Raw genomic sequence first — 10,840 nt, 5'->3', positions numbered from 1 at the left:
CCTCTACTTCTCTAGCTGCTCCTTCTCCCAGACCTGGGGCGAGGGTGAGGTCAGTGAGGCATTTGCCTTGGCAGCAAAATCTCAGGAGGTACCGAAACCTTAATCATCAAGACAAATATCCAATGCAACATTTTTTAAAAGTCAAAATAAATGCAATAAAGTCCACGATGAACACAATATTAACATTTTAGGTAAAGGCAGAATCCAGTGGGGCCAAGAGGAGGCGGAGGCAAGGGAGGTGAGCCTTACAGGTGGAGCGTCAGATCCAGAATCGTGAGAGAACAAATACCTTTTGATATGGCAGCCGCAGGACACCATAAATTCCTAAATTCCCACCACTGACTATCTGATACCAGGGCACAAACAGCAGGTCCCATTGCCTTAAGGTGGGACAGTGAGCAGATATGGTAGGGATTCCCTCATTTAGTCCCCCAAAGACTTTGTGGCCATTTACTCAAGTAACCCTACACGGGGGCAAATTAGCAATTGGACATGGATACGGGGCCTGGGTTGGCACTGATATCCAGCATTGTCGCAGCCCCCCGTTAGAATAAACTGCATGGGAACAAGTAGTCAGTATAGCTCTTGCCCAGGTATGTCATACAGTGGCACGCTGAGTCAACAATCCCACCCTGTGGGATTTAGGAAAGACACATTGAGCCACCAGAAGAACTCTTACATTGGTTCCTTGACCTGCAGAGTCAGAGTTATTGCATAAGAAAGCCAGAGAACTTCCGCTTCCTGCCAAGATAGTAAATGAGAAACAATATTGCATTGTTTATGTTTGTTATATTATTATGTTGCAAAGGTCAATGTCACCCTAAGAGTATTGAAGCATCCAGGAGTGGAGGTTCCTGCTGTATCCCCATTGGATTCACCAGGCTGACCCTACAGGAACCATATGGATCATAGCAGAAGACCCTGGAACTTTGGAAACTTAACCAAGTAGTAGAGCTCCAATTGCAGTTACTGCCTGATATAGCAAGCTTTCTAGCATGGATTAACTCAGCCTTAGGTATGTTGGATGCAGCTACTAACTAGCAACTCGATCTTTTTCTATACTGATTGGAGAGAAGGACCAGAAGCAGTTTACATCCGCAGGGAACAAAATGGTACCCACGTACAGTCTTCCTGTAGGGATCAACTCGTTCTTCTGTCATCGTGATGTACTCCAACGGCACTCAGACAATCCAAACATGCCCCAGGACACGGTGATGGTTTGCCATGTTGATGGCATTGTGTTAAGTGCACTTGAAAAGCATGAAGTACTAATTCTGTGTGCCTCGGTAAAGCCTATTCATTCCAGAAGGTGGGAGATAAAGCAGTCAAGATCCAAGGGTCTAGGATCCAAAGAGCCAAGGGTCACATCAGTGAGGCTCTTAGGGGTCCATGGTCCAGGGCATGCTGGAAAGTCCCCTCTAAGGTGAAGGACAAAGTAACGCACCTGTATCTCTTACATCTGGGAAAGAAGTATAACCTTTGATAGGCCTCTCCAGGTTTGGGAGGCACACATTCCACACTTAGGGATACCATTTCCACCTATTTATCAGATGTGGAAGGTTTGAGCGGGACCCCAGGTAGGGAAAGCCTGTGTGGCAGGCCCAGGGAGAGGCATGATCCCGGAGAACCACAGGCTTTTGTGGAGAGAGAAGCCAGGTGGAGTCTCTGCAGGCCCCATGAGGAGAGTCACGGTGTAGACCACGGAGGGTCTAGAGCGAGGTCATGCCATCTGCAGCAGAGAACTGTGCACTGTTTAAAATCAACTACTGGTATGCTGCTGGGCCTTAGTAGAAGCTGTATCTGAGCATGAGACATCATCTGAGCCTGTGGTCCCTCATGACCCTGACATTTCCTAGGGTCGGGTGGGCCCTGCTGGAAGGGGTACACATAGGGTTGAAAGTCCAGAGAGCACAAGCAAACTGCGTGAACAGGTGGCCCAGGTCATCTGCCTCTGCTGCATGGTTGCTTCTCCTTCAGCCAAAGCTTCTCCCTCAGCTTTGCTTCTCCTCTAGCTGATGCTTCTCTCGCAGCTCACACCTTTGGCCTTATGGGAAATTCCCTTTGACCAGCATCGTTTGCTCAGGCTGCCATAACAACAATACCATGAATGTGTGGCATAACCACAGGAATTTGTTTTCTCACTGCTCTGGAGGCTGGAAGTCTGAGATCAAGTTTCCAGCAGGGTTGGGTTCTGGTGAGAACTCTCCTCCTGGCTTGCAGATAGGGCTGCATTCTCGGCGGGTCCTCACCTGGCGGAAAGGGAGAAAGGGCAACTTCCCTGGTGTCTCTTCTTAAAGGACACTAATCCTCTCAGATCAGAGCCCACCCTTATGGCCTCTTGAACCTTAATCACCTCCATAAAGGCCCTGTCTCCAGATAGGGTCACAGTGGGGGTCAGGACTTTAACAAAGGAACTGGGGTGGGGGGGTGGGCACACACATTCAGTCCATAACACCAGCTGACTGAACAAGAGAGTAATCCGAGCTTGGATGGTGGGTACATCAGCTTGGCATGGGTGCAAGCCTAAATGATCCACTGCTGACCTGCAGCCACTCAGAGGGGGACAGGTCCCATGGCCAGAGCTTCCGGGGTGCGTCTGGTCATCTGCTTTGTGGCCCGAGGTGGTGCACGAGGCTCTCTGAAAGCTGGACCTTGCACGTAACTCTCCAGCGTTGTGTCTCCTGGCTCTCCACCCATGCTGGACGTACCATTTCCTCTTTCCCTGGATAGTATGAGTCCTTTCCCAGGCTGTGCCTCAGCCTAGACGCCTGCTCAATGCACTCATCCTTCAAGACTCAGTTCAAATATCCTTTCCTCACACTCCACCCCCTACAGAAATGGTGGGTGTCCTTCTGCTCACCTCGTTTTCTGTCTAATGTAAATCTTGGTTTTGTGATGCATGCTACTGTTCATTATAAACCCTGTTCCCGACCAGATCAAGTGCACCTTGAAGGCCAGGGCATCTGTAGGCTGACAGCTCTGAAATTTGTCTCCCCGACTCAGAACACTCCCCTAAGCTCCAGACCCACACATCCGACTACGCACCGGACAGTATCACCTGCAGGACTCACAGACTCTTGAGTTTCTCTCCCAAACTTTTCCCCCATCCTGGGTCCCCTGTTGCCCCGACATCTCCGTAAGCAGCTCTCCCAGCTTCCTTGGGTAGCTAGAAACCTTGGCAGCATCCTGATTCCTTCTGCCTCCTTTTCAACCTCATCGTGCATCCGTAATGCTCACCGGTTCTAGATCCAAACTGCCTCTCAGTGTCACTTCCTCTGTCACCTGACTGCCACCCACTCTCAGCACCTCTCTGTAGGGCCACCGCCAGCTTCCCATTGTCCTGGCAGGACACTCTGCACTGCCCCCACGCCCTGCCTTTCTTCTCCATACAGCCCCTCGTTGGCATCCTTCCCGGTGCCTGTCACCCTTTGTGATCATTCTGTCTGTCGCCTGGTGTTTGCTGTCTCCCCCAAACTGGGACTGTGTGTCTGTCCCTGTCACCGCTGTACCCCCAACAGTCAGCACGGTGTCTGACTCATATGAAGTACCCAACAAAAGCTCAGCGGCTTCATGCTAAAGGTGCAATGAAAGGCTGGCTGAACCATCACTGGAGTGTGTTCTTGAGTGACACTCGGATGAGGACAGGACCAGCCCACACCATGAGAACCAAGCACTGATACCCTTGTTTCCAAAAACCAGTTCGTGAAGTCAAACATAGAGCTAAGCAGTGAGGAGCCGACACTGATCTGACCTTCCTGCAAGGTTCTGCTCCGGGGCGCTGCGTGGAAATCATTGGAAATCCACTGTCATCCTGGAGCAGTACTGAGAGCAGAGCCAAGGTCCTCAGCCAGGACATTATATCCTGATTCCTTCCGTGCAGATTGTCCACTTGGAGGCCCAAGGAGGACACAGGGGAACTCACGCCATCAGCCCATCTGGTGAACATCTGACAACCTCTCCCATCCCAATGCTTCCCTCCCACAATGCTTCATGATCACTCCTTTTGCTTTCCCTGTTTTCCCCTATTTAAGTGCTCACATATAAAAACGGAAGACTGGCTACTTCGTGGGGAAAGGTTGCAAGGGCTCCAGAGAACCAGGGCTCCGTTTACAGGGTCGGTCATGATGTCGGTCCTTGCTCTCTGCTGGAGGCATGCGTCTGCTGAAAAACACACTCCGTTCCTCTGCTGGGTTTTGGTGGTGGAGCAAGTTGGAAGTCGGGGAGACAAATAAAATCTTAGAGTCTTCCCCTCTTTTGATCTGGTGCTATTTTCTCCCAATTCTGATTTTTAACATTTCATTAAAAAACCCCATCTTGATCTTCTAAAAGTCAAGTTAAAAAAGAAAAAAAGAAAATGTCTTTATTGTAAGAACTAACGGCAGGGCGCCTGGGTGGCTCAGTTGGTTAAGCGACTGCCTTCAGCTCAGGTCATGATCTCAGGGTCCTGGGATCTGAGCTCCGCATCGGGCTCCCTGTTCAGCAGGGAGCCTGCTTCTCCCTCTGCCTCTCCCCCCACCCCGGGCTCACTCTCTCTCTCTCACTCTTTCTCTCAAATAAATAAATAAAGTCTTAAAAAAAAAAAAAAGAACTAACTGCAGAGACTGAAAGCCAGGGGGGGTTGCCAAGGGACATCACCAGTTTTCCTTCCTGTTTTTGTAAAGGAGAAATCAGGAAACCCAAGCAGGCAAATCAGGCCCATTGTCTGCAGTCACGAGGGCAGACTTGGGCCAAGGCCAGCAGAGCTCAGCCCCCTGTGTTCCTGGTCCTCAACGGATAGGGAAGGCAGGGCTTACCCAGCGACTGCCACATGCCGGGCAGCCTGCACGCCTGAGCTCAGCTCCCCGAGTCCCCGAGCACCCTGCAAAGGCTCCAGCGAGAGCCCATGTCTGAGCAAGGAAAGCCTGAGGAAGGTGTCAAGGTCACACACCGGCGGAGATGAGGAGAGACTCTAAGTCAGATCTGTCGGGTGCCAAAGCCTGGGGGCTGGCTCTCCCCCATGTTTTCCCTCCTCCCATTCAAGCATCCGGAGCCAACCCTGGCTGGATTTTCCAGGCCCTGGTCAGTCATCTGAACGAACCTTGTCTCCTTGCCAGGGCCCAGTGTCTCAACCCCGCCTCCTTCACTTCCCTCTTAAATGCAGTCACCACCCTCCCTCCCACGCCCGTTCCTCGGGGATCCTCTGGCCACCCCCATGGACCCACACACAGCCTCCAGGGAACATGTGTGTAATCCCACAACAATGACACATGACTGATAATCATTTGTTGATGACCTTGCTGATGTTACACCTCATAACAGCCGTAGGAGGGAACACCTTCTCTATCCATGCCTGGCGCCAAGAAAACCAAGGCTGAGGGTGGTTCTGTGATCTGTCCAAAGTGAAGTTAGCCCGGAGCACGGTGGGAGCCAATCCAGATTAGCGGTTCTGCCTCACTGCACTGGGCTTCCGGGCTGAGTTCCGCTTCCTGCAAGTGTGGAGCCCACACTCAGAGAGCCTGGCTTCATAGTCCAGCTGTGTGACCTTGGGCAAGTCACCTAACCTCTCTGGTTTCTGTTCCTGCGTCTGTGAATTGAGATGATAAACATCCCACCTGCTTCGTGGGGTTGCTGTGAGGATTAACTGACACAGACGTAAAATCCTTAGAACAGTGCCCAGCAACTGGGCTTAACATATGTTCGTTGTTAGTTATCTCTTAGGAATTTTGATTACGCAAAACATCATCAGGGGCCGGGTAAGAATCTTAACTGAAGTCAGAATTCTAGGAGGTCAAACTGACTCCTCCACCCTCACTCCTTCCAGACCTCTTTTTTTCTGTAATCGTATCTTTTCTCCTGCTTTTATCTGGAACAAAGGAAGGAATACAAGGTGGAAGGAGCCATGAGAGTGATGGGAAAGAGGGTTTTTTGCCAATTCTGCCTCTTCTTTCCTGTCATGAGAGGGTGGTTAGGTGGGCAAATATACTGACGTAGGAACTGGAATGTGAGTCTCAGCCTTGCCATTTATGAGCAGTATGACCTTGGTCGAGTTACTCTACTTCCCTGAGCTTCAGTTTGTTCATCTGTAAAATGGGAGAAAATGTACCAGCTTCACTGGACTGACGGGAAATCGTTACCCCGGGATGGAGACCCAGGCGGCCTTCAGCTCGAGGCCAGCACAGCCGTGAATGTGCTCCTAGCTGTCCCCTTGTGGGCTGGGGTGGGTTTGTTTGGCTTGGATTATTGGGCTCTAGATAATAATGAGTTTATTTAATTTGAGAGAGTTTGCCCCAGCCACATCCCCACGTCCAGTGAGGTCCGTGTCCATGCCCACACCCCACCTCCAGTGAGGTCCGTGTCCATGCCCACATCCCCACGTCCAGTGAGGTCCGTGTCCATGCCCACATCCCCACGTCCAGTGAGGTCCGTGTCCATGCCCACACCCCACCTCCAGTGAGGTCCGTGTCCATGCCCACATCCCCACTGACACTGAGCATTGCCTGCTGAGACATCATTGTCCCAAATCACAGAGCTTCCTGTGCACTCAGCAGTGAGTCACCCAGTCTCCCAGTGCGACCAGTCGAAACAGGTGCACTGGTTTCATCTTCAAGCCTCTGGGAATTAGCTGCTGTGGAAACTCTCTTCAAGAGATCGGTCAAGTTTCCTGTTCCTGCATCTGTGATTTGCCATCCTTCGCTATTCCTCCGTTGTCATCGCTGTCTTTCTTAGGAATTTCCAGAAGTCCCTTGTGCATTGTAGGGATACAGCTGACCCCCTGAGGATGCAGGTTTGATCTGGGTGAGTCCACGTCTACAATACTGCAAACATAGTTTCTCTTCCTTATGAATTTCTTAGCAACATTTCTCCAGCTTACTCTACTGTAAGAGCACAGTATATAATACATACAACATACAAAACATGGGTCAATCAACTATTCAGGTTATCCGTAAGGCTTCTGGTCAACAGTGGGCTATTAGTAGTTAACTTTGGGGGGAGTCAAAAGTTGTACATGGATATTCAACTGTGCAGGAGTCAGGACCCCAACCGCCACGTGGTTCAAGGGTCGACTATAGTCACACGTCAGTTTCAGCTATGACAAATACTTTGCTCCCATCTGTCTCCATGAATTTGTCCCTGGTGTCCTTGCATGCAACAGACATCCTGTTTTGATGTGATCTCACTTGTCAGATCACGGAGATTCCAGCTTATCAGGATGCTTCTCAACTGAGGGGCCCCCGAATGGAACGGAACATTCCAGCTGTGGTCTGAGCCATGTAGTGAGGGTCGGTGGGCCTGGATCTGAAATCGAAATGCAGAACGCCTTGCCCTCGGTCCACGTTCTGCACCAACTTGCTGGTTTCTGTCCGCAATTTCAGACTGTTGAGACCGTTTAATTTTGACGCTGAAACTGCTCAGTGTTGTGCTGCCACAAAACATTCATGATCATACACACCGCATTTCGGTTGATATTTCTGGAAGGTCGAGATGAAGGAGAGGCATATTCCACTCTGTGTCCTGTAGACACCGTACAATGTATGACGACCGTCCCCCTACTTGCCGTGTGCGCTTTGTCCCTCACCCTCTCTGAGTCTCCTCTCTATCTAGGGTAACAAGGACGATGACACACACCTGTCATCAGGCTGCCATGAGCGGCAAGTGTGTTATTACCTGGAAAGCGGTGAGCACAGTGCCTGGGGCACGGGAAAGGCACGCTATGAACGCCTGCTCTGATGGTTAGCATTATGGTAGTCGACCTTAGACGACTTCTGCTGTCTAAGGAATATTGAATGGAGCTGCAAAGACTTGAAATCTCTTGTCCCCAGTCACATGCCAGTGACAGCAGAGTTGAAGCCGCATGCTCCTTCCTCAGACCTCGTGTCTCATGCCACTTCCATCCTGAGATATCCAGGCGAGCTGAAATCTGCCTGTCTACCTGGCCTTCCCTGGGCTTCGTGTTTGGCATCTAAGGGCGCAGGGGACCAAGGCTACCTCTGCTCCCCATGACAGGCACTCATCCGTTGGAAGAGAGTGCTCGTGTACCCCTGACCCAAAGGATCTCTTCTCCGAGCTCACCAGCCCCCTCCCTGTGGCCAAAGAGAAGCCACATGGTTTCACGTGCAGGCTCATCTTCCCTCAGTCTCAGTCAACACACACAGGGGCTCAAGCCAAAAATCTAACCCTCCTCGGTCCCTCACTGTTCCCCTCGCCCGACATACCCTGTCCTGTGGGCTCTAGTCGTACGACCGACCCCACCACTGCCCGTTCTGCTCACTCCATGCTAGGCCAGCCCTCCCCACCTTCTCCTGCATCCCTGCAGCGTCTCCGCCCTGCTCTCGCTGCCTCCCCCGTCTCCCCTGCGATCCACTGGCACTCAGCAGTAAGACTAAGCATTGTATTTATTATTATTATTTTTAAGATTTACTTATTTATTTGAGAGAGAGAGTTTGCATACACGGGGGAGGGGGAGGGGCAGAGGGAGAGGGAGAGAGAAGCTCAAGCAGACTCCCCGCTGAGCACGGAGCCAGTCATGGGGCTTGATCCCAGGACCCTGAGATCATGACCTGAACGGAAATCAAAAGTCAGATGCTTAACCAACTGAGCCACCCAAGCGCCCCTATTTATTATTATTTTTAAAATATGTTTATTGAGCTCTTTATGTTCTCTCTACCGATATCTTTATGTTTTAGTAAGATGCTCTCATATAGGGTTTTGAGACCACCTGTTTGTTTTCAAGTAGGCTCTACCCCCAGTGTGGGGCTTGAACTCACGACCCTGAGATCGAGGTTCACACGCTCTCCTGACAGCGCCAGCCAGGCGCCCCAAGACTGAGCATTTTAAATGTCAGACAGAGCATGCTGTTACCCTTCCTAAAACCCTCCAGTGGTTTCCCATTTTCCTTAGAATTCAACCCAAACCCTTTGGCCAACAATGATCCAATGATCTGACCCCTGCCTTTGTCATCAGCCTCGTCTCCCTCCTCTCTTCCCCTTGTCACCTCACGCACCAGCAACACCACACCTGGCTTCTCCCAATCCCCTAAACATGCCTCAGGGCCACGGTACTTGCTTTTCCCTCTGCCTGGAACTCAGCCTCAGAATGGACTTTCCTCCTCCACGGTCAGTGCTCTGCTCAGATGTTACCTTTTCAGAGGCTTCCCGTGACCATGCGGCTGAAACTGTCACACTGTGCGCCATAACTCTCCATCCCTGGACCACACTATGGGTTCTCTATCATTTATTAGTACTCGGTATGTATTACTACTTCTCCGTATCTGTCTCCTCTCTAGGATGCACAACCCCTATGAGAGAAGAGACCACCTGCGATTTGCCCCACGTATGCTTCGCACAGGACAATTCTCTCCTCACCCATGATTCTGCTCGGGCATCCCCGGAATCTGTGGCTGTGTCAGGCTACGTGGCCCGGGGGGGAATTAAGGTCTCAGACAGAATTAGAGTTGCTAATAAACTGGCCCTAATATGGGAAGATTATCTAGGATTATCCGGGCGAGCCCAATATAATCACAAAGGTCCTTTAAAGTGGAAGAGGGAAGCAGAAGAGAGAGAGTCAGAGAGAGGTGAGGTGGGGAGGAGTCTGTCCCCCCCGAAGATGGAGGAGCGGCCATGAGCAGAGGAACAGGGGCAGCCTCAGGAAGCTCTAAGCAGCAAGGGAATGCACTCTCCTTGAGAGCCCCCAGAATGGACCGTGGCCCTGCTAACATCTTGACATATAGCTTTCCCCCTCCAGCCTGTGTGTCCCAGCAGCTTCCGTGCCTTCGGTCAAGTGGCTGCTGGTTGCCTTCATCTTAATGCGGCCCTGCATTTCTGGTTTTCTGTGTTCTTAACACCATCCTGGAAACATCCCTGGGGTGTTAACTTTCTCAGTCCCATCACTCTATCATCCCACCGGCTCCACGCGACCTCCTTAGGTGTTTCCCTGCCCCCATTTTACAGATGAAGGAACTGAAGATGAAGTGTCACTTGCTTATCACTAATTCACTTTTGGCCCTTCTTCAAGACGCTCTCTATACCCTCGCTGAGGGCTGGCTGTCTCCGTGCAGTCTTGTGTTCAGAGCATCACACAGCCTTACCGCCCCCCACCCCACCGGATGCAGCCCAGTTGCTGAGAAGTGAGGATGTGAAGCCATGTGCAGAGAGAGAGAGAGAGAGAGAGGGCCAGAACTCTGGCCGCCTAGCTCTGCCCACTGGGCCCCCCGATTCTTAAAACAACATCACAAACCACAGCCACAAAACACAAGACAGCTACTCACCGCCTCTGGTCTCGCCGCGCTCAGCCCTTGGCGCCTCTGGGAGAGCTTCTGAGCTCATGGCCGCTTAGGAGCATAATTCGAGCCACATCATGCCTGTGGGCTTCCCACTGGCTGGACTCCCAGTCCTCCCTCCATGGTAGGGCTGGTCTCTCAAGAGCTTCCCTGAAGCCACTTGGCCTTTCCGGTGATATTTGCCCCGCCTGTTTGTCCAGTCTGCCCGTCAGATTCCTGTGGCCTCTTTTGAGCTCCTTCCTGATTTGACTGCAATCCCCCTCCTTGCACGGAGTGAGAAGTTAATTTCCTTAACAAATAACTATTTCCCCATCCTAACCAGCGTTTCGCAACCTGGGCACTCTTGCCTTTTAATGATAATTCTGTGCGTTTCAGGATGTTTCGTAGCGTCCCCCGCCCCTTGCCCGCTTGAAGCCAGGAGCACCCTTGTACCCTCATCCCCATCCCCCATCCCCCACCCCCTCGTGACAACAACAAAAAAGTCTCTGGGCATTGCTCAATGTCTCCTGAGGGGCAAAATCAACCCAGGGGTGTTTCAACCTTCGTGCCTCTGTTCCAGTTGGACTGAGTGATCTGTATTATTCT

At 51.4% G+C, this 10,840-nt stretch overlaps 1 protein-coding gene across 3 annotated transcripts in view; it reads right to left on the bottom strand.

Moving 5' to 3' along the window:
- The window catches only part of SLC2A9 (solute carrier family 2 member 9), a 196,763-nt gene extending 186,162 nt beyond the window's left edge, over positions 1–10,601 (bottom strand). Inside the window, exons 1-2 of one of the 3 annotated variants that reach the window (XM_081812615.1) lie at positions 10,244–10,600; positions 2,143–2,249 (exon numbers count right to left, since the gene is read on the bottom strand). The gene's annotated coding sequence lies outside the window, so the exon portion shown is untranslated. Of the gene's footprint in view, positions 1–2,142; positions 2,250–10,243 lie in introns of all 3 variants that reach the window. The other 2 variants (XM_081812617.1, XM_081812614.1) reach the window with 2 other exon arrangements.
- Positions 10,602–10,840: the final 239 nt, after the last annotated feature.

The sequence above is a fragment of the Leptonychotes weddellii genome, chromosome 2, assembly GCF_054177405.1.
Source record: "Leptonychotes weddellii isolate Sample4059 chromosome 2, ASM5417740v2, whole genome shotgun sequence".
Lineage (NCBI taxonomy): Eukaryota > Metazoa > Chordata > Mammalia > Carnivora > Phocidae > Leptonychotes > Leptonychotes weddellii.
The sequence above is the reverse complement of the archived record's forward strand: the minus strand, read 5'-3'. Positions and strand labels throughout refer to the sequence as shown.